The 23,889-nt window shown below is 39.4% G+C and overlaps 1 protein-coding gene across 5 annotated transcripts in view; it reads left to right on the top strand.

Annotated features, from left to right (window-relative positions):
* Positions 1-23,889, top strand: part of CDH13 (cadherin 13) — a 451,300-nt gene that overhangs the window by 288,436 nt on the left and 138,975 nt on the right. The window lies entirely within an intron of this gene.

The raw sequence follows: 23,889 nt of genomic DNA, 5'->3' as shown, positions 1-23,889 counted from the left end.
TTTTTTTTTTTTGTATATTTGGTTGGTATTTTTCCTCAAAATAAACCTCAAGCTGCTGGATTGCTAATGGAATTTAGTGTCTGTTTCTCTCGGGATTTGTAAACAGACAAAGTTCACCGATACCTAAATTATCAGCCAGGTCCAAAGCCTTGTCCTGCTGTTGAGTGACATCTTTTCATTGCTTTTGAAAGGAAGCTTTATAACCTCAAATCCCAACAATTTATTTTCCCGCAATTTTCTCATTTTCCCTGGAAGGCTCAGATCCCTCAGGGTGCTGAAGTGCCTCCATTTCATTCAGTGGTAGGAAAAGAGCTCGGCTTTTTGCTGAGGTTGCCTTGCACCTCACAAGATTGACTTCATTGTTGAGTGCAACAGAGACGGAGGTGATCCAGCAAGGGATTAGAGGGAATCAGGGTGGCTGGTCCAGACATGGGAACCAAATTATGTGAGTGGTGTGGAGGTCAGGCTTGCCTGGCATTTGGGTGGTGACCCAGGTCAGAATGACGACAATAATGTGCCAAAACTCCAGCCAAAATAAAAATTAGTTGTTATCTACTCTTAAGGATCATTCATCTCAAAGCATTTAGGGCAATGGATGAACCATGCTAGCAAAGGGACTGGTGTTCTCCTTCTTCAGCAGCGTGGGGTGTTATCACATTGTTTAGTTTGGCCATTTGATTAGATGAATTCAGTTCTTACTAAACTGGGATGTAGTCACTGTGCAAAACTATCACAAAATCAGAATATCCAGAGCTGGGAGAGAGCCCTCAGGATCATCCAGTCCCACTCCTGGCCCTGCACAGGACACCCCAAGAATCCCACCCTGTGCCTGAGAACGTTGTCCAGGGTGGTTTTTTTGGTGTTTTTTTTTTTTTTTTTTTTTTTTTTTTTTTTTTTTTTTTTTGTGTGTGTGTGTGTGTGTTTTGTTTTTTTGTTTTTTTTTTTTAATTTCAGGGCGGTTTAGAGCCATGACCATTCCTTGGGGAGCCTGTTCAGTGCCCAAAGACCCTCTGGGGGAAAACTAGAGATGAGTTTCACAAAAAAGGGGTAAAATATACTGAGAACTCTGCTCCTATAGCACTGCCATGGCAGGACTCTGTGGGTGTGCCCATATTTGGGGGCTCACACCTCGTTATTTAGGTCCCTCTCTGAGTCTGCAGCTGTTATCCAATGCAGTACAGAATCAGCACTGATATACAGAGTTCACTGGGAAAAAAAAAATCATTGTCTTCACACTGATATTTCCCTTCCTGTTTTCCTAGAGCTCCCTTAGTGTCATTTCAACAACAATTTTAAGATTGGATAAATGATTTAGGGCAGAATGTGATTGCTGCCTCTAGTCCTTTGGTGGGGGAAAAAAAAAAATAATTCTCTGGTATTGGATCTATTTTTTATTATTATTTTTAACAATATAATTTTAGGTTGAAATTTTGACAGCCGAATTGCGGAAAGAATGAATAAATTACAGCCATTCACACCTGCCATTTAGTAAATTTCTTTTTTAATGACATATACCCAGTTGATATGCCAGTATCATAAATGATTAGATGCATGCAAAGCGTTCAAGAACAAATCCTTCCTCCCATTTAGCCAGCTGACAATCACATGGGGTATATAAAGAGTGACAGGGAAATGTCATTTTGACACTATTGTGCTAATTGCTGGTGGCAAGAAGCCATGCATGATGATGATGATGATGATGATGATGATGATGATGGCGGCAAAGGGGGAATTTTGGCTGTGTTGACCAATTGATGAGTGTTTTAAAGAGGACACAGGAGGGCCTGTTAGAGCAGAGTGAAAGGCTGCAGAAAGGCAATGAGGGCTGCTAGGATTTGAACAGGCAGTGGTGGAGTCACCATCCCTGGCAGTGCCCAAACACGCCTGGAGGTGACACCTGAGGTTGGGCTTTGGTGGTGAACAAGGGGATGGAGCTGGCTGGTGATTGGACTTCACAATCACAAAGAGCTTTTCTGAGTATTGATTCTATGATTCAAACTACTCAGCCATTCATTCCTTGACCAACAGCCTTGAACTCTGGGGTGGGTTTCACAGCAAAAACTTGCAGCCTTTGAGATGAAAACACAGATAGTACACACTGGGAAGGAAAAAAAAGCTTTTCTTCCCATTTTTTGGACAAATGAAGCAGCATTTCCTCATGTTGTGACCTTCTGCAACAACCAGTAGAGCAAAAGAACCAAGCAGGTTTCACTCCCAGCTGCAGGTTGTGTCTAGCAGTGGAAGATCTGCAGTCAACTCCAAATTCAGCACTTACCCCAAGGAAACTTGTATGGAATGCTGGAAAAGCTGCCACCAAATGTTTGCTCCTATAGAAATACAAGAAACACAAAGCTCTGTGTTCAAGTGTCAGTCAGTGTGTGACAGGGTGTGAACTGCTAAAAACAAAGCATGAATTCAACACGTTCCATTGCCAGCCTTGCTGTACAAATTTCCAACTGGAATCTCCTAGCAGCAAGGAGATTTTCTGCACCTCTCACAGGGTTAGCTTGCAGCATTTGCAGGAAGTTTGAGCAGTTAGGAAGTTATAACAGGTGAATTTTTTGGCTATACAGTTATAGTGTGTTTGCCGAAGATTTTATTATGAGGAAATTATTTTTTCTCATTACTTTATATTTTAAAAAGCTTTTTCAGCATCTCTGTAGTTCTTTGGTAAATATGTAAGGCAGAAAGATACTCGAGTCAATTCTAAATAATTGGGACTTTATATTGTAATTCCATTTGTTTCTGCAAATATTTTAAAATTATGATTCACTGGGGATAAATTTTTACTAACCTGTTTTTTATTATCTCATTTTACACTACACCTTTTTAATATATTTTTAATGTGCTGTTAGTCATTGCAATAACCCCTTCTCATTTTTCCCCATTGGCTTCTCAAGCTGCTGTAATACAAAATGATTTTCCTTTTTGTGGGTTCTTTTTTGGGGGGGATAATCTTGAGGGATTTGTGCCTGGGAGGAGAGCACCAGAAGCAAAGCACTCACTATGCAGGTTTAAAGGTAACAGATCACCCTGAGTGATGGTTCTGCTGTAGCTGTCCCTAATTAAAACTGAGAAAAATATGGACTTTCCACTAGTGTTGGGTTCACTTGGCTGTTCTCGGCCAGGTGAGAGACACGAGGTGGGAGAGGTGAATGGAAACAAACGGTTTTGCAGAGAGATCCTGAAGTCTTCATTCTGTGTTTTATGTATTGATTGATGTAATTATTCATGGCTTTGCTGATCAGAGACAGGTGTTCTATAGGAAACTTGCCAAAATCACTCAGGAAAGAGTGGCTGGAATCCCTGAAACACTTGAATTTAACTTTGATGTTGGAAGCTTTGCTGATCACAACCCTCTTCTTCCACCACATTACCTGACTGCCCTTCCAGTCAAACTAAGCCTGCCAAAAGAGGGGGTTTCCCACATTTGGAGGCTTCTAATTTAGAAAAAGTAATGTACCATGATCACTGTAATGGCGATTGCATGTTAAATGCATTTTTTTCCTGTCCCTGCCCATGGCAGGGGTGGGACTGGATAATTTTTAAGGTCCTTTCCAATACAAACTGTTCCTTAAATCTGTGATTTTTATGTACTAATTTTTAGTGCTATTTCAAAACACCTCTTGGAGATGTCTAAGCTGTTGTCCTGATCATCTCAATATTTTATCAAGAATGAAGTGTTTAGTGTTTTGATTTTTTTTTTTTGTTTGGTGGGTTTTTTTTGTTTTTTTTTTTTTTTTTTTTTTTTTTTGTTAAGAAAGAGTATTCTTAAAGAAAATGTATTTTTATTGAAGTGCAAATGAGAAAATGAAGTTCAAATCCAACTATGGTTTTTTCACTTAAAATTCATCATTACCTTGATCTCTCAAGTCTCCAGCTGATCAGTAAATCTTTTTGAAACCTTCATGGTTCCTTTCAGCTTAATGGAAAGTTATGATACCCTTCACATGTACTTGTGCAGGGCTGGTATTTCTTCTGCTTTAGCTGAAGGAGTGGAGATAAGAAATACTCTGTGATCTTTAAAATGCGTGTACACTTATTTTATTTTGGTCTTGGGTTCTTTTGGTATCGTAAATGCTGGAGTTTTCTCATACTTATACATAAATTATTTATGCTTTCAGTGTGTTTATTTACCTTTTCCGTGGACTATTTAAAGTATTTTAAATAAATAATTTCGTTATCTACGTGTTGATTTACAGCCCGCAATCGCTACTCTCTTCCTATGGGTTGAGCATATTTTATAGACTAGGGACCATACAAAAATGAAAAATATTATTAAGTGGTTTAGGGCTTTTTTTTTTAGGTCACAATGGGTGTTTAGCGGAGTTGCAAAGATTCCTCTGTTCCCATTTCGAAGTTATATTTAGTTCAAAACTGTCTTTTTTGCTTCTGTTCTGTCTTCATTTGTCAGATAAGAGCTGCTCTGATCACACTCACTATGAAGGGAAGTTTACAGGATTTTACCTTTATGGAGAAAAAAAATATTTGCCAAAGTATCTTTAGACATTGTGCTGTCTGTTCTTAAAACTGAAATCCTTCTTTTCTTTAGCTTGTCCCCTTAGGCAGGAAACAGACTGCTGTGATAAATATTGTATGGCTTTTAGTGCTAATCATTGTTGATTCATGGCAGAGACAAGCACGTTGTAAAAGGATATCCGGGATGATAATAAACAAAAAGTATTAAAAAGCATAATAAACAAATAAATACTTAAGCAGCTGCTTTTCAGTGCTCCATTAAAGCTGTTATAAATTAGGAATGTGCTTGTGTGTTTTGCCAAATTCCCACTGCATTCACAGAAAATAACTTATATTGAAAGACATTCTTGCATGGAGAGACCCAGTAAGCCCATTCCTCATTCTGGATCTGCCTGATTCCTGTCATAGATCAAAAGCAGAATTCGGGATACTTCAGGAGACTGATCAATTATTTGGCATTTCCCTTTTGCGTTGAATTTTATTTTCAGTTGTGGTTTAGCCAGCGCCTTTTCAAGGTACCTTCAAAAGACCTTAAAGGTCTTTCATTATATTTCTGTTCCCAAGGGAGTAAAGGCAGGAGTGCCCTGCTCTGACATCAATATCTTTGCCTGCATCACCTGGTTATTTGGTTCTTCATGTGTACTGCTCCAAAGCAGTGCAGAAAACAGACTGCTCCAAGAGATTATGATCTTGCCAGGAGAAAAATCCACTTTTTACATATTTTGGGCCTGTTATTTTCCTTTCTAGTGGAATGTTTAAGGGAAAAAATATTTAGGGGCCATCCATATGGTTTCAGTGTCAGAGGGTTTCCCATGCAGATTTTGAGATGGAGGAAACCTCTCTACTTATATTTGTTCACTGTTTCAGTTTTTTCACACAGCCTACTTGAGCTGGATTCTTAGTCTTCAACGTTACTGCAATTTCTTTGAAAACAATGGAGCTGAACTGGTCCAAGGCTTAGAGAATGTGTGACTACATTATCCCTGCTGATGCTGGTATTTAATGATCTCCAGGGTCCCTTTTTTCTGTGGCTTTAGTGGAATTTAGAAGATGCCATTGCAAGAATTTAATTGCACAGAGTCCTCTTGATGGAACTCTTCTTTTGCGATATTTATTTCAGCCTGTTTTCCAAAAGATGCTCTTGTTTGACAACCTCTGTTCTTTTTGACAGAATGATTTCACCTTATTTCAAGTACAATTTATTACATGGCATGAAATTATAGTTCTTAAGTTTTTTTAGAAACTCACTTGTTGCAGACTTCCAAGTTTGTACAGTTTCTTTATCCCGTATGGTACTGGGGATAAAATATTAGCTTTTTTACATGAGAGGCAAAGTGAAATTCTCTCTGACAGTGGTAATAAATTCTAGAGAAAGCCCAGGACAAAGTTTGTGACACTTAAATTGAGGCATAACTTTCCTTTACAGTTTTTCTGGGTGAATACACCTCCCTCACCAGGTACTGGTAAATATTAATTGTATCAGTGTTGTATCATGCAAAGGGTTATTGCTGTGAGAGGGAGGCACAATTCCTAACCTATTTTATTGTTTTCCTCATGAAGAGCTGCTTAGGGCAGCTGAATTCCTCCCAATGAAAATCTGTTTGGCCCTAAGAGAAAAACCAATGTCTGGCACTTTGATGTGAAGAAGAGAATTAAAAATGCACTTTTTAGCAGTTTAGAGGGAAGCCAAGAGTGGGATTATCAGTCATGAGTAGAGCTCTTGTTTGTAAGGGTGTGCATACAGTGCCTCCTACAAGTAAAACCTTCCTATTCCTCTCCAGTTCCTTGCTCACTTTGCTTTTTCCTCCTCACTCTATTGATCTGATGCACTTTTGTCTAAATTGATCCCTGAGGTTGTATATCAGCCCTTTAAAAAAACCTCCTTGATAAATGGGGAAACTGGGGATATCCTTTGCAGCAAGTATTTGGTGAATTTGTTGACTTACAGCCTGTGCAAAGGAGGCACAGAGGTAGAATCAGAATATGATTTTCAAAACATCTCATTGCACCAGGACAGTAGAGCATCTGCTCCCCTGGTGCTGGGTAACCCAGAGAGCAAGACAGAGAATTTGTCTTTTTACCCAGAATTGAACTTTTCAAAGCTTCCTGGACTGAATATTGATCATAGAACAGTGTATTAATTAGAGAAACCACTGATGTTCTCTCAGGATTAGAAGATTCTTAAAGGTTGTTTTTCTGTCTTTTCTTCTTCCAAACACAGAGTTAAGTTAGACATTTACAAAAAAGTACTTCACAAGAAAGATAATCTAAAAAAAAAAAAATCTTTAGTGCTACTCAAGTGCTATTGGCACATTCATAAGGATTTTCTCTGCGTTTTTCCTTAAATCCTGGTTATTTAATGTATATTTTAGATGAAGCCTTTGTACCTGCCAGAGATCCATTCCTATTATCAAGCTGGCGTTACACTTGAAATATCTTTCTGTCTTCAATTGGCCTTTTAATAAATGTATGGATTCATTCACAAACAAGGATTGCTGTGATTCATCAGCTTATCTCACTAATGAATGTTTATTTCATTTAACTTCCTGGTGCCACAGAGGCTGCCTAGGTCGGAGTGATTTGTGCCCCAGACTTTCATCCTGTTGGCAAAGTGAGCTGTGTTCTAGCCACAGGCAATTTCTTCCTTCCAAACTGTACATAAATAAAATATTTGCTCACGCTTCTGTTTGAGCGGAGCAGAGAGGAAAGTCTTTACTCACTTACGCAGAAAGCGATACCTGCTGCAGAGAGCAAATCCTCATTTTCATATTTAATGAAGCCATAATCAATGGTAATGGCTGAAGATTGCATTAAAGAAATCTTAATGTTCCTCTCAAGGGAAAGTAATTTTACTGGAAACAAGCTAGTTAATCAGCCTCAGAAAAACTCTGTGTGTTTTATTATACAGGCAGGTTTTCCAAGGACGAAGAAGGAAACACAACAAAAGCAGGGATCGATTTTTATCTTCAGAAATCTCTCACACTGGGCACTGTGTAGACTTGCTCTCTCAAACACCCAGCGCTGGTCCTCTTTTTAAGTTTACAAACAAAAAAAAAGGCTGAAATTTGTAAAATATTCATTTCTGCCCTATACTCTGTATAATTTTGGTGCAGATGCAGTTAAATTTCCCTGTTAAATGAGTCTTGGTAAAACAGCTAAACTGACAGACTACCAGGAGAAGCAGCCAGACAAATATCTCTCTCAGCACGTGTTATACATCGACACCAAACTTTAACATCAGTGGGGATGCCCACAGACAGGTCCGTGCATCCCCAAACCTTCACGGTGAGGGGGAAATGAAGCCCAAGAACTTGGCACAAGCTCCTGGCTGGCGGAGCGGGAGCTGCTCCCCTCTCAGCACTGCGTGGCCGGAGGGTTCCTGTCGAAAGAATTGCCTGGATCACTGGGTAGGGAGAGCCTTGCACTCAAACCCTGTCTCTGTCTGGGTTTGGGCTGCCAGGCCCATCCTCCCTGCGGCACAAACACGCAGACGTGAACCAGAAGCGTGCAGGAATCGCTTTGCCGCCGAGATCCCACCGCAGGAATGATGGAACACACAGGTTGCTTTGTGCCTGGCTTAGAGCTGAAGGGCAGGACAGGTCTGCCTCAAGGTTTCGGTACAAACCCCACTGTACACCAGCGTCTGTGATTGCGATGGCCTATGATTGTGAATAACTTCTGTAAAAATGACGGTTTTTACTTGTACAACAGAAGTGGAAGCAGGAGACTCCCTTTGGAGCACCAAGCCCTTTCGAAAGGTGCCCTTGAAGTAAGAGGTGTTGTGCCCAAAAACTTTTCTCTTTTCGCAAAGTTATATTTTTCAGTCAGTTAAAATCGGTGCTGGTTTTCCGCAGAGAATATTGGTTTGTTTGCTTTGGAATTCAATGGGAATTTCAGTTCCTGCATGTACTATGGAGACCTCTTAAGGTACAGAGGTTACCTGGTGTTGGGTTCAGAGTTGTTCAGTGAACGGGACCTCTCTGAAATGGGCAGCACTGTTACTGTCAGAGCAAGGGATGATCCAGTGGAATCAGCAGGCAACAGAAAGTGTGGAACGCCACAAAAGCAATGGGAAACCTGGATGTTGCTCTTGACAGGCTTTGCTTGATCCTTCCTCTGTGGAAATGCAGACACATTGCACCTTCATCTCTTTGCTCATTCCTGAAAGACCTGTACTCTTACTTTGACAGAGCTGAGAATTAAGTCCATCTCTTGTGCTTTCAGCCTTTTCTGTTGATATGTTCAGAACGAGCCTCGTTTCTTATGCACTCATTTCTTATACACGTTTCTTGGAGCATTTTGTGTTATTTATACATAAGGAGAATAGGTTGTGTTACAGTTTGGTAATTAAAATGCAGCTGAAAATCATTGATCTGAAAAAAAATACCCAAAAAAAAACCTTCAGAGAAAAAGAAGCATTGCTCTCTGGTTTCAAGTGGAAGCTGAGAATAAATCACAATCTGTTGGATGCTGTGGGACTGCCACATTTCTAGCTAGTTTCAGGCTATTTATAAATGCATTTATAAATGTTTTAATGGTCACTGCTGCATTCTGTAGAGAGGTGGAAGGAAAATATGGACTTAATGTTAGAAAAAAAGGTTGTTGGAATTGCCTTTAAAAGGAACATTAATGTTCCTACATTTATACATCTGGAGAACAAGAAAGTAGAGGAATAATGATGGAGACTTGGTCTAATTGGTTTTCTGATGCTCTCATTTTGGTGATTCATTTTAAGAAGCCTTTCAAGCTTGTGTAGTTATGAAATAAATGGAACAAATTGGAAATGTGGAAACTAAATAAATAATGATCTGCCCATCATGTTACTACTAGTGCTGTCAGTAGTAGGAACATTTATTTAACAATTCTTCTGCATTAATAGAAATGTATGCATAATAAAATGTGTAATAAAATCTAGCCCATCTTTCAAAGAACTTGGTGCCATGTCAGAATGTCTGTTAAGTCATCCTCCATTCCGAGAATGACTTGTAAACTTCAGGAGAAGTGTCACTACCCTGGAAATATTCATGGGCAGTACCTGGGGACCAGTTTGCTCATGAATGTGGATCTAAATTTAGGGCCTTAAATTTCCATGGTTACTTAATATTTGAAGAAGGTTGAAATCTGCCAAAGCAATATCCATTCAGTATATTCAAGGACGGGGAAGATGATGACAGTTTCATTTTATGTTGTTCTTGTGCTGATTTATTTTGATGTCTGTATTTCCTTCTGAAACCTCTGCCTACCCTCTCTGCATGAGCTGTAAACAGCAAAATTAGCATTTTTCATTGTAGGCACCTCTGCAGCAGTACGAGGAGGTGCCATTAACCAGCTGTGCAGAACATCAGAGTGAGGTGGTTCATAAAGCTGTGACCATGCATGGCCCTTCCACTGACCACCAAGAGCTTTTGCATTTGCTCCTTTTCCCTGTGAGGAAATACCCTCTGAAAATCATGCAAAAAAACAACAACAAAAAATCATTTTGATTTCAGAATCACCAGTAATAATGTTCCTAAAGTGAGAAAGTTTCCTTGTTCATATTTCCATTTAATTTCACCTGGCTGGAGCACGTTTCTGTGGTACCTCTTGTCTCCACCGGAGCAGAGCTTGGGCACGAGCAGGAGAGCTCTCCTCACTGCCTGGGGCTGCCTCTGCCCCTTCAGCTCTGTTTATTTTGGGTGATGCTGCAACTGGCAGAGCAGTGAACCTCAGTGGCTTTTTTGTCTGCATCTTTTCCTGTGGTGCTGCCATCCCAAGGGTTCTTGATGGATCAGGGATCACTCACCTCACCCCGACCTCAGGTTCTGGAAAGAGCCCCTTTCCACACCTCTCCCTGCACTGCCAGCAGTCAGTGATGCGAGTGTGGGTGAGGGAAGGATAAAGGATCAAGCAAATCTTTTAGCACATTCCTTTTTTGTTTTTGTTGGGGTTTTTGTTTTTTGGTTTTTTTTCCCCAAATTTGTTCTGGAATTGGCCAAATGAAAAGCACTAAATTTTTTTGTTTGCATTCAACTCCGCAAAATTGAATCTCTTTTGACTTCTCTCAAAAATTCTCTTCTACATTCCTCCTTAAGAAAAGAAAGACAGGGGATATTTTCTTCTTTGTGACCCACTGCAACTAAAAATTCAAATTTAGAATTTGAGATTCTGAATCATAACACGATATACATCACACTTGTGCCAACAGAGCTCTATGATACCAACGAATCCCACACTTCTTACACTGACACAAAACCCAAGGTTCACAGTTCTTGCACGTGGGACAAAAGATGTTTGCCATCAGCTACAGCCTCTGGTTCACGTCTGAGTGCTCGAGTCCTTGTTCTTGGAGCTGTCAGCGTGTTTCTGTCTGGAGTTTATGCCTGGAGTCATTTCCAGTAGGAGGGAAGCTGTGCCTTTGGGAATAACCCAGACCTGGAGCTCACAACACTGAGCAGGAGCCGGGTAAGAAAGAGTTTTGGGAAGCAGGACAATTAGGGCAGGAGTTTCTGGGATTTAGGAAGCAGGACAATTAGGGCAGGAGTTTCTGGGATTTAGGAAGCAGGACAATTAGGGCAGGAGTTTCTGGGATTTAGGAAGCAGGACAATTAGGGCAGGAGTTTCTGGGATTTAGGAAGCGGGACAATTAGGGCAGGAGTTTCTGGGATTTAGGAAGCGGGACAATTAGGGCAGGAGTTTCTGGGATTTAGGAAGCAGGACCATTAGGGCAGGAGTTTCTGGGATTTGGGAAGCAGGACCATTAGGGCAGGAGTTCCCAGGGTGGAATGTGCTTCTCACCCTCACTGATGTTCAGGTTGGAACTAATTTGTTGCCCACACCTTGGGGTGTTTTTTTTTTTTTTTTTTTGATTCCCATTCAAATTCCTCCTGCCTCCACCAAGGACAGAGATTTCCAAAGAATCACAGCTTCAGCTGCTCTAAACAACAATTTAAGGTGGTTTGTCATAAACATGTGTATCTCCCTCACAGGGAAGCTCTCCTTTGCTGTATTCCAGAGGCATAAATCTGTTACTGATTATATGGATTCTGTTTAAAGGAAGGAATTAAATAGTTTTTTCTTGCGGCAGGATGCCAGGGATATTTGTACTGCAAATCCTCATTTTGTGATTTTAAAAAAGTGCTTCATTACTGAGTGGAGAACTTTTTATACAGCCCTAGGGAATTCACTGATCAGGAAAACATTCCAAAATATCATAAAGGAAAATTAGACTTGTAGGAGATTATGCAAATGAAGCTGTTTTCCTACAGAAGGAGAGGAATCTTTAAATTTTCTTTTGTTTAGGTTTTGTATGTTTGCCTACATGAAACAAATGGGGGAAATCAGATTTTTTTTGTCTCTAAATTCTAGTGCTAGTTAGTTTTCTGTGCTTACTTCTCTGGTACTATATTTGAGAACTGAAACATTAAATGAAAATTTTGCTTACGATATTTTCTGAACATAAAAATCAATAGCTTACATGTTGTAAATATTTACAGTTTTTTTACCTCACACATTTGTATATTTCTCAAATACTCTAATTGAATAAGCCTTGGAAAGAATCGATACAAGCAGTTTTGTACATTGGAGCTGCACAAATACAACTTCTTTGAGTAACAGGTGTATTTATTGTAGTATCACTTTTCAGTTTCCAGGGATTTTTTAAGAAACTACTTTCAGAGCAGGAACAGAAACGATGGGTTTTTTCCTCCTCTGTAATAATTGCGGTGTAGTTGCCAACGCATGTAACTTTTTATCAACACTAATTACTTTTGATTCATGCAGGAAAACATGAACAATGTAAATGTTATATCTCCATTAATTACTTTTAAAAGCGTGTATATATTTAATTACTAGGGATGGCTGATCAGGCAGGAGATCAGATTTATGGGAAGGGTATTGGCTACAGCAGCTAAGAGATGACTCTGAGCTTCTAATTCCACAAGGGGCTCTCCCAGAATTATCTGAGTGGAACCAATTCAATGTGGAAAATTCAGTGAGTGAATGTGTCAATGAAAAGACACCAAATTTGAAACACACTTGCACTGATATAAATTAAAAACAACTTCATTTAAATCTACGTATTTATTAATATTTTCTGTATCTATACATTTGTTGTCTGTTATACCAAGTATATGTGTATATAATACGGAAATTAACTCCATTACACGAATGCAAACTGAAATCATATCAAAGAGAAATACTCATAATTATACGTATATTAAAATACTTCTTTTTGCTTCAGAGCAGCACCTTTCAACAGATTTCAGGTTTAAGGATGTACTGCCAGCTCTTAGAGCATTCATCTGCTTTTATGAGCCTGTAATGCTCCTGTGCTATTTTTCATGGAGTCGTCCCAGAGCCACGAACTCCAAACTTGTCAGAAATTATTTCCAGTACTGCACATGCAGGACAGAAGATGAAATGAAAGCGCTTTATAAAGTTTGCCCAGAAAACTCATCATTTATACTCTGTTTCCACGTAAGTGCCTTATAAATGGTTAACTACTTTTTGAATAAATCTGTCATAAATGTTTAATTGAGGGCCACTGGGTTGATTTTAATTATGGCTTATAAACATCTGTAGCATGGGTAATTTATAATGCAATTTGTGGATTTGCACATAGATCTCACTGCTTTAGGAACAGGCAGAAAAACAGAGAATGAAAAATTTTTTCAACTGGTTTTTTTTGTCAATTTCCTTCCAATTCCTGGACACTGGGGCCACTTTGCAAGATTTCCAGTCAAATCCTGTTGTCTCACACAGACATTTTTATCCACTGCCCAGCCCTTGGCAGATCAGTGAGCAAAGCATTAATTTAAAAAGAAGATTTTTGGAAGCCAGCTGTAGCAGCCCATTCAATTACATTGCATTATTCAGGATATAATGAATATATCCTTTATAGAATATATTATACATCCTATATAATGCTTTTTCCTGAGCATGGTAATGTTACTGTTTGGAAGCAGCAGGAAATGTCTATTTAAATACAAAAATTATATGGAACAGTAGAGATTTTTAAATCATAGATTTTTGGATCTGAATGCATTTAGAAGTTTCAAGAAAACTTAATTTTAATCCATGATCACTTCAAGGACAGAAAATAGCCCTGCTATTCAATAGAGAGATATAATTACTTCTCTATAAAGTCTTAGTATGTATTATTAAATATATTCTCTTTGGGGTTAATATTTATGTATATTTTAATACATATAAAAAGTTATTAACTAGGGAAAGCTGAAAAATTCAGAAAATATATAGAGAAAAAAATCACACGACTGGCATCTTTAGAGATTAATTTCTTTAAAAACACCCTACTCCTACCTCAGTTTTTTTTTCTTTTCACGGTGCTCCTGGCACCTGTATTTCTGTGCTTTTAGCAACATAACCAACTTGCCACGAGTTTTATCGTTAAATAGTTTTATAGTTAAAGGTCAATGCTTGCATGGATATACACAGCTGGATTTTTTCTTATTTTTAAGCTATACTGGTATTCTGCGTGAATGGGAAACTTGTAAAAATGGGCCATCTTTTATTTCCTTTAGCAAATTACCCGTTTGGTTTAATTTGTAGTTGTTCTGTGTCAACAGATATATTCAGTGCAAAGAAGATCTCTGTCAGATCTGGCTGTTCAGGCACAGAAAACACAATGTGAGAGAGTCTCAAGAGAAATCTGCTGGGATTGGTATCCATGGGTCACTTCTTAGGTGTAGTGGGAGTGGCTGAAATCACAAACTTTTCTCTCTTTAAAGCAGGACATTTGGATAAAAAGTTAAGCAAGCTCTCAGAAGAAGTTTGCAGTTATTTAATGCATCTTTCTGGTAATGCTATAAAAAATACAGAATCATTTCACTTGAGGTTGGTACCTGTCCCTGGAATGCCTCTTTCCTCTTAGGCTTCCCAGATCTGCCATGGGTCTGTGATTTAAGCTACAATATTTCCAGTTTGACACGTAATCCATAAGTACAAATCATTGTGGCTCATTTATAGCTGTCATAGGGGGTTTGCTGTAGATAAACAGGCATAAAATAATTATAATGTAAAGATATCAAATTTGATACTTTTGGGGAATTTTTTTAATTGGATTTTTTTCTTTCTTTCTTTAATATATAAATATATATAAAGTTTTGGATAGGGTTTGGAAGTCACTGGTCTTGTCAAAAGTCAAGGAATTTATAATATAGCTGTAGTGGGAAATCTGTGATCCTCAACCCTTTGTTTATATAACTATCATGTGTAACAATTTATTGATGATCTCACCTACTGATGAAGTGTGTGGCAGGGGCAGGGACGGACGTTAGCACGCACCTCAGAGACAAAAACTCTGACTCGATCGCTGACCTTGTTGACTGTTGGGGAGATTTACAGCTCACATCCCTAGAAAGTAGAATTTCATATAAATTGATTGTTTAGCTGAAGTTTTGCATGGAAGAAATCCACTCAAGCTCTCGGGGGTTGCAGCCTGAATGTTGATATAGTTTGGAGTTTTCATTCTTCCATACATGGAATAAGGACTCCACTCAAAATCATAAAAGAACTGAGGTTGGAGGGAAACTCTATGAGTGGGTTTGACAAAAAGGTGTTTACAGATTGCCTTTGAACTCTGCTTTATATCGGCACGGACATTTTCAACACTGGAAATTGTGAAGACAAATGCCAAAAGGGAACCCAAGGCAGAACCTGTGTCTGCTCCTGAGCCCTGTTTGCCTTCCAATTTACTTAAAACAGGGAAAGGGGATGGGTGGAATGGACCAACCAGCCATGGCTCCACCCAGGGAATCCATCACATTGGCCAGACACACCTTCTCCCCAAGAGACAAGATTTCATTGAAGCCCTGAGCCTAAAACTTGAATTTTGAGAGTGTTCAGGCTGAGGGCTGTGGAAAAGTACCCAGTGAAAAGCAGAAGTTTGAAAATTGGAAATCTCTTTCTGGGTCTCCTTTCTTAGGATGATTTGTCACTGACTGATGCTTGTTTTCCTTTTGCCCAAGAAGGAATTTGAGCATTTATAAAGTATAAATGTACTTGAGCAAGCCTCTGACTTAATGACAACATATTTGCACACAGCTCCACAAATTTTTATGACCTCTAAGTACGCAATTGCTGGCAGTGATCTATCGTGACCTGTTCTGTGCTTAATTATTAATTTTACATTAAGGAGCTCCACAGTCAATATTTAGATGTTTTATGACATACAGAAGCTTTTCCACACTCATATTTTCTTTGCAGGGACATAATGTAGCCCTTTCAGTACTAAATCAATTACACACAGAGTTAAAATATCTTGATTTGTTGTTTAAGGTCTCTTCCCAACATGCTGCATCAATTCTAAGGGAATAAAACCAGGGATATCTTGGCCTGCTTTTAGTCCTTGCAGGGCTCCACTCAGCAGGGCTCAGGCTGTAAAGCTGGGCAACACAAAGATCCCTCCAGCCCCAAGCAGTCATGAGAAGGGGAGAGAAAGGGTTCTGGAGTCTGTGGTGCCAGAACAAAAGTACAGAGGAAGCATTTTATTCTAACCCTACTTTCCACACCTGTATTGATGGACAGAATTAATAGATAACTGAAAACACATCCTGTAAGTGCCCTGGAGTTCGGTGTCTTCTCAGATTTCACCCAGAACGAACTACTTCTAAAATTGCTTTATCTCACCTTTCCTAAATTTTTATGCTAGAATGGGATAAACTGCATCCAAAATTGTCAGTCCCTCTCCAGTGACTATAAAAACCCCTAAAAGACTGGATATCTGACCCTAAAATGGTTGTAACTTTGTGAAATTACTTTGTGCTTAATTATTGGCTTAATTCAGGAAGGAGTACCAGGATCCCCACTGAAAATATATATCACACACCCCAAATTGTATTCTTGTTACAAATACAGGTAGTTTTGAAAACCTATGTTTATACAAGATAGTTTCAAAGACCTGTTTTGAAATCACGGAGCACGCTCTTGCAGCATCTGAAAAATTTCTTAAAATGGGCTATCAGCGGCTTTAAAATATAATTTAATCAAAAAAGATAATTTGGAGAAGGGCTGCAAAGATTTCTGCGTGCAGACGCTTCAGTCTCAAGATGGGGAAAAAGGTGGAAAACAATTCCATCTTCTGTTATTCCTGATTGCTCTCAGGGAATGAGCTGCGTGGACGTGATTGAAAGGCTGACACATTTGAAGTGCAGGTTCCCAAAATAACTGATGGTGTTTTATCCTTCCTCCTGTGGGCTCCTTTACAGTGGGAAGCTGTTGAACTGGGTTCAGGAGAATGCATGGGAGAAGAATGAATCCTTTCTAAGGATATCTTTCCAAGACATGGCTTATGGTCCTCACTAAGGCTTTGCTCCATGCTTACTTTGAGACCTTAAAATCAAATATTCCACTGCTGTTTGTAATTTTAATAGGAATGACTGCATCTGTGATATGATTTATCCAGAGAAGTGCAATGGGCTTAATGCAATTCCCTGAATGAAGAACAGGGAGTAGTTCCCCAGTTTATTTATTGGATCCAGCAGTGAAGTCCATTATGAAATGTTGCTCAGGCAGGGTGAATTTAAATAAGTTCAACAGGGCAGACGCTTTGAGACCAACCAAATAATTTATCCAGGAGTTCAGCTGCAGAAGCGGGGGAAGAAAAACAAAACTCACCTGAAAAGATTCTGTATTATGATGGAAACACTTATCCCCCAGATAAAAACTCTCAGATGTTTAATAGATCAAATGGCTGGGACTTGACGATGAAATCAATACACAGATGAAATAATCCATCAGAATTAAGTGTGTACCCTGGTTCCTGCAGAGGAAGATAGAAGCCATGCGAGATGATTTGCCTCCTCATTAGGACATCTGATTCCTCTTTCATTAGCGCTGCTTTTGTAATATTGAAGCACCCTCGGCTTATCTGGGTTAATTTTGGATTGATGTAGCGCTGAGAGTCCCAGCACAGACTCAGGGGTAACAGGGCTGGGTGTTTCGATTCTATTCCCACTTTGCAATTTGAGATTAAAGCACAACCAGTTCATATCAGTTAACAGGCAAAGAGTAAAGATGAGAACTTGCCAGGTGCAGCAATTGCTGAAGTCTGTGGGGCTGTATGTTCATAACCCTACATCCATGTGAAAAAATAGATACCTGTGTAAATTGTTGGCAGCAAGAAGGGAAAGGGTCCAGCGGAAAAGAGGCACAAAAAAACCCAAAAAGAGGCACAGGTCATCCTTTTGTTTTCTCTTTCATTTCACGTATATTGAAGTGAGAAATTAGGGAGGTAAAAAGGGAATAAAGGCAGTGTAATGCTGTGTATACCTAATACAGACCTTCAAGGTCAATCCTTGTATTGCACAGCCTCACCTCAGATAAATCTTTACTTTAGTAGTGCTGGGCTGAATTAGATCTAGAGAAATTCTGGCCCACTGTCTCAAAAAACATTTCCAACCAGGGAGGATTGGCCTTGCACTAAGAGATCTTTTTAAAATGTAATATTATTACTTTTTAATCAGGAAGGATGCCAGGGTACCTTACTTGGACATAGAAGAACAGTGCAAAGTGATTTCTGTAAAGTAATGACGTGTTTTTGATTAAAGCCCACTGAGACAGAGGAGGGTAATTGCTGCCTGTCTTATATTTGTAAGAAGTCAGTCAATTCCTTTACAAAAATAGGTAATTTATGGAAAGAGATCTTCCATCTTTGAGTGTGACCCTGATCAAAAGATTACTGAAATCTGTGAAAATGTTCCCTTCTTAGAAAAATCTCCCCGTTGTTTTTCTGGAACAAATGCAGAATATACACACAGGGTGTAGCCTGGGCTTCTTAATAACCAGTTCTCTCTGACTGTAATTTTTAGTGTTTTAAAAAAAATAGGCACTTAGTGTCCATACATTACGGTGTTCTATTTTGAGGTTTGTTTTTTTGGTTTTTTGGGGTTTTTTTTCCAATTTGGAATAATTTGCTGTTGGGATGAGAGGAAAAATATTTTTCTCATTTTCATTATCAAGCATTGTTCTATTTTAATATACTCCTGATTTAAAGCACACTGCTGTTCCCTCCCTGCAGAGCCCTGAGTTTCCTTTCCAAAGGACACTGGTGCTTTAAAGGGTTGTGGGACAAGACATACCCAGGCTGTTCACCAAGGTCTGGGAAGTGAATTTGGTCTCCAAATCCAGAGATTTTCCTGGCTTGATGGATGTGAGCTGGGTTCCCGATGATCAGCAGTATTTTGTTTAACAAGGGCTGAGAGAAGGGTCTGTATTTGGTTCTGTTGCCATTCCTGTAAATACTCAGAATTCTAATTCTGCTTGGCAGGCCTGGATGGAGACAAGAGGAAGGTGGCTTTGAAGTGAAAGATGGTCAGTTCTCTCCCAGAAGTTCAGCATGCAAATAATTGTCAATCATTTTTTACTAACCTAAGTCAAGTCTCTGAAACCTCTATTTTCTTTTTCTACATTTATCTTGATTAAGAATGCCACCCTGCTTAGAGGTTGGGAGGAACTGGATATTAGCTTCTTTTTCTGGGGAGAAAGTTAAATGATTAATCTAATTTATTTTCCTGGTTTATTTTTTGTCATGAAGTTTAGGGGAAGCTTTCTACCACATTCAAGGGATAATTTCTCATGAGTATTTCTGGATATGGAATTTACGTCAGGCCTTGTTTATTTGTACTTTAAAAATTGCTGTCTCTTAATGATCTGAATTGCTCTGGCCAGAACTCTACCACCCAGATAAAGAGAGAAGGGGAAAGAATGGGAAACTGCTAAGGAAAAGGTAAAGAAAAGCTAGAAGAAAACACTTAGATCATAAAATAGAAATAAGTGCAGAATATATATTTTTAGTAAGCTCTCTGCTTGCCCTTGACTATAAAGTTTGCATCTGCATTTAAACAGCTGGCATATGCCTGAAATCAAATTTGAATGATTGCAGGCAATTCCAATTTTCCGTGGGACCCGGGAGCACAGCACAGTGCATCGTGTGGGCTGTAAGCATCTCTGCCAAAGAGCTCCAGCCGTCAGGCAGCTCGGATCGAAGGGCTCGGTGTCTGAGCAGGGCACTTTGGGCAGGAGGTGCCCAGTCGTGGCCTTTTCATCTCTGGTAGTTTTATGAAGGTGGAGGGAAGAGCTCAGCACCCTCCACCTCCCCTGGTGCAGCTGGGGTTCAGCTGGCATCGACCAAACCCCTCTCGGCATTTGGGCTGCACTGTTGGCCAAATGCACTCGTGGGGATAAGTTCCACAGGCGTTCTGGAAATTTCTGCATCTACCGTTGCAGCAGAGAAGCCAATATGCTTGTGTGTCTTTTTTTGAGAACGGTCCTGCCTTGTTTTTAGGGGGCTGATTTTAACGCTGTTGAAATGTCTCAGCCATTTGTTGTGATTTTCCTGATTGATTTCTAGTGCTAGTCAAACTCCAGAGAGAGTGTGGGCCCTTTGTATTTTTCATGCCTGGGGCTGAATCCTGCTCTTTGTATGTGGAATAGATATTCTTTCACTCATAAATCACTGCTCTGTCATGTTCGCCTGCTGCGAGATGTTCAATGCATATCATCATTTACATTAAACCATTTACTTCAAGGGAATGTGTTATATTGCTTTATGAATTATGTGATCTGACATATAAGATTATATTATGAATTGGCACTTAGAATATTAGAACAGTGGGACATTTTATAGCTTGTGGTCATGAGCCAAGAAGTAATTCATGCCTTTTCTTAATAAACTTAGCTGATCAAAAGGGAAACAGACATGGGAGTGTGACATTTTTACTTAGGGAGAATCCTGTTTAAGAAAAAATCTTTGGTGATTTGCTTAAATTTGCAGCCTGCTTATATCTGAAGGAAGAATTGTGGGTTTTTTCAGCTGCATCACCGTTGTTCTTAGTCCTCTTTTACTAAACTTGCAGTTCCCAGTCTATCTGGAGAGACTTTAAATGAGCAAGTGTGAAGGATTCCCCTTGCCTGGGCAAGGGAGGATGATTTGCTGAAGGGGGAAGAGTGATGTGTAAAACTGTTGAGGGGAAGGCAGAGCTATGGTGGGTCTGATTTTGTGATCCCTCTAAAAGACATCCCCCTTATCTATTCAGGGGTTGATCTTCTGGGCAGTGCCAGACAGGAAATTAGACTTCACTGATTTTACTCCTCATACAAATACCAGTTTCATGCTATCTGTAGTCTGTAAGACAAAATTCTTCATGCATTTGTTTTGAATTGTTTTTTCCTCTGTGTGTGGGATGATGCGCAGAGTCTAAAACGTGGGTTGTCTTGTGTGGGTTATGAGTTTTGTACAATGCAAAGTCTGTGAAGGGGACCTCAGTGTGCTGAAAAAATGAATTACATTCTTTACAACTTCTTGTATCTGCACAAAATAGAGATAAATTTCAGTATGAATATGCTACCACAAAATGTCATAACCTGGTGTGTACAGACAACAAACACAATCTTGGTGGGGCTAAAAATTTTCCACGTTTTCACCACACAGTTTTACCCTAAAGAAGGAAACATCCACAGCACTGCAGACAAAATACAACACACCAAAGATCTACATCACATAACTCCAGCTAATGCAAATTGCCTTGCTGACATTTCATAGATCGATGTCTGGCCTGGAGCAGAGGACACCTGAAAGCTCTTCACATTGTTCTCACAGTGTGACAGTGGCTGCAGTGTGGCTGGGGACAGGGCTGTGTGTAAGTCATGTTCCAAACATCCCAGGAGTGAATAATTCGTTCTGCCAAAACAACTGTGCCGCTCATGGGAAAAAAAAAGGTTAAATACCAGTATAGCTAAAGGTTGACCTGCCCATACATCTTCTCTGTTCTGTCATAACAGTCAGCTGGGAATGCCCCATTATTTCTTACTCAATTTATATGCTTCTGACTGCATTAACTCTCCATAGATAGTAACAGCTCCTGACAGTTCTTCATCTCTGTTTAACGTTACTGAAGTTTCTTTTGTGTACTGGGAGAAGTTTGTTTGTTATTCATGCCACAGCTGACAGTTCACCAGTTCACCCTTCCAGTCCTGCTGGCTGCAGTACAGTGGCACTCCCAGAGTACTGCTCAGAGAGGCCACCTAATCCAGAGCTTCAAAGAACCTGCAAAGAATCTAAATAGAGAGTGTGAGCAAGCCTTAAAGGCTAGAAAATTATTGCCCTATACAAATGTAAGATGTGCTCAAAGCCTGAACTCAGTAATTCTTACTAAATGTCTTTATTGAACAAGGCATTCAGGTTTTTAATGATACACATAATTGCAATTGAAATGCCCTTGATTGGAACCATAATAGGCCTTTCTTCTCATATTTATTTTGCTCCCCTGGGGCTTTTTGTCTTAAAGTACAAAATTATAATCAAACATGTAGTTAGTTATGATGAGAACATAGTCAGGAGGGCTTCCTGCTTTGTTCCAGTTCCTGAGAGTTGGGCTCTGGAAATACAGGTAACCCTCTTGATTTCTTCCTTCTTCATCGCATTCTTCACGCTTTGTCCTCATTTTTGGGTTAAAATAGCTGTACCTTTGGAAAATCCACCATTGTGCAACTGACTGTTATTGTGTATGGAGACACAGCCGAGCTTGTGGAGAAGATGGAAACACAACTAGTCAGTGCAATTATGTTAATTAAGAGACTAAGTCCTTCCCTTTCTGTAACACATGTAGGAAACATTTGTGATCCCTCTAAAACTGAACGTACAGTGGAGAACCACAGAAAATCGGCTGAGAAAACTCCATGGTGAGGGGTTTTGGCTCTGTAGCTCCCATAAATTTAAAAATTTTCAAACCTTACATATATATATGGTTAATATTTCATTATTGGTCTTCAAATTCAGTCTTCTCTCAAGGCTGTAGGCTTGAGACATTTGTTCACATTTCATCAGGCCAGAGATAGACCTCACTTCCACTCCTGTCCAGTCCTTGTTTTAAACCCAGCAGCTCTGTATAGTAAATAAATAAAAGTTCAGCAGTGATGTTCTCTTGAGGAAAGGAAAGGAAAGGAAAGGAAAGGAAAGGAAAGGAAAGGAAAGGAAAGGAAAGGAAAGGAAAGGAAAGGAAAGGAAAGGAAAGGAAAGGAAAGGAAGGAAAGGAAAGGAAAGGAAAGGAAAGGAAAGGAAAGGAAAGGAAAGGAAAGGAAAGGAAAGGAAAGGAAAGGAAAGGAAAGGAAAGGAAAGGAAAGGAAAGGAAAAGAAAGGAAAGGAAAGGAAAGGAAAGGAAAGGAAAGGAGAGACAAGTTATTAAGAGGTTATTAACAAAATGCCGAGGAGATTTTCCCAAGAAATCCTCTGTTCCAATCACCCCAAAACTGTGCATGTGTTATGTTTTACCTCTTGGTGCCTAAGGGGAGATTTTGCCAATATTTTCAAATAATCAGCACGGATAGCTGCAGCCTCTGGAGCAATGGCCTGGGAGCGGGATCCGTCTGACCAACGAGGAACTCTGAGAGGTGCAATGGGGGGTTCTGACTGATTCTGGGAATTCTGAGGGATTCTGCCCAGAAAATGTGACAAATAAACCCTGAATACTGAGACACACCAAGACACAACTGCAGCTTTCTGCAGGGAGAGTTTCCTCCATGGATCTCTGTGCGTCATCGGCACTACGAAGAAGTTGCTGATTTTGCAGACATTCCTTCCCCAGCCTGATAAGTTTATATATATTGTTTAACATGATAATGCAGCAAGCTGTTGTTTTGTGGTTTGAAAGCCAGCTGCATTTGATTGATGCCAGGAATGGAAGTATTTGTAAAACGACACCGAATTAGATGTAGTCAGTTTATGGGCCTGGGGAAATGAATCTTTTATGAAGAATAAAAGTTTATGATGAAGGAGAAATACTGAAGATGTGTACATCTTGAATGAAGTTCTTTTGGACAGGATGCCTGTTTCAGAGCCTTCAAAACATACATTTGGGTTACTATATTTTTAAGAAGGAGATCTCTATATAAACGTTATGCTTTGTGGTGGTCCAACCCATTTCTCATTTGTGTTCTTTTTGTGGACACCTGAATTAGGATAGGAAATTTCTTCCTTGGAAATGTAGCTATTGGACTTCTCCAAAGGGTTCCAGGTGTATATTTTAACTGCTGGATTAAAGCTTTTGTGATTTTTGAGGCGTCAGCCACAAATATGAAGCACATAGATGTGTAGTTTTCCGTATTGATTCCCAAAGAAAAAGCAGACACAACCTGTACTAATACATAACAACATCTAAAGACAACTCCACATTTTATGTGCATTTTTACATGTAACGGGAACTTGTGAGAATAGAATAACTTCAGAATTACATTTAAACACTGCTTTGATGGTAGCCAGAAACAAAACCACAAAACTTTTGAGAAAAAAATCATAAAAAAAATAATGTATCAAATTCTCTCCAGCTTTCCTCTTGGAGCTGACATCTCTATGCAAAATGAATGAAAAATTCTGCTCATCTGAGTAGCTGGAATTCTTATCTGTATGCACCAAAGGAA

The sequence above is a fragment of the Hirundo rustica genome, chromosome 11 (genome assembly GCF_015227805.2).
Source record: "Hirundo rustica isolate bHirRus1 chromosome 11, bHirRus1.pri.v3, whole genome shotgun sequence".
NCBI lineage: Eukaryota > Metazoa > Chordata > Aves > Passeriformes > Hirundinidae > Hirundo > Hirundo rustica.
The sequence above is the reverse complement of the archived record's forward strand: the minus strand, read 5'-3'. Positions and strand labels throughout refer to the sequence as shown.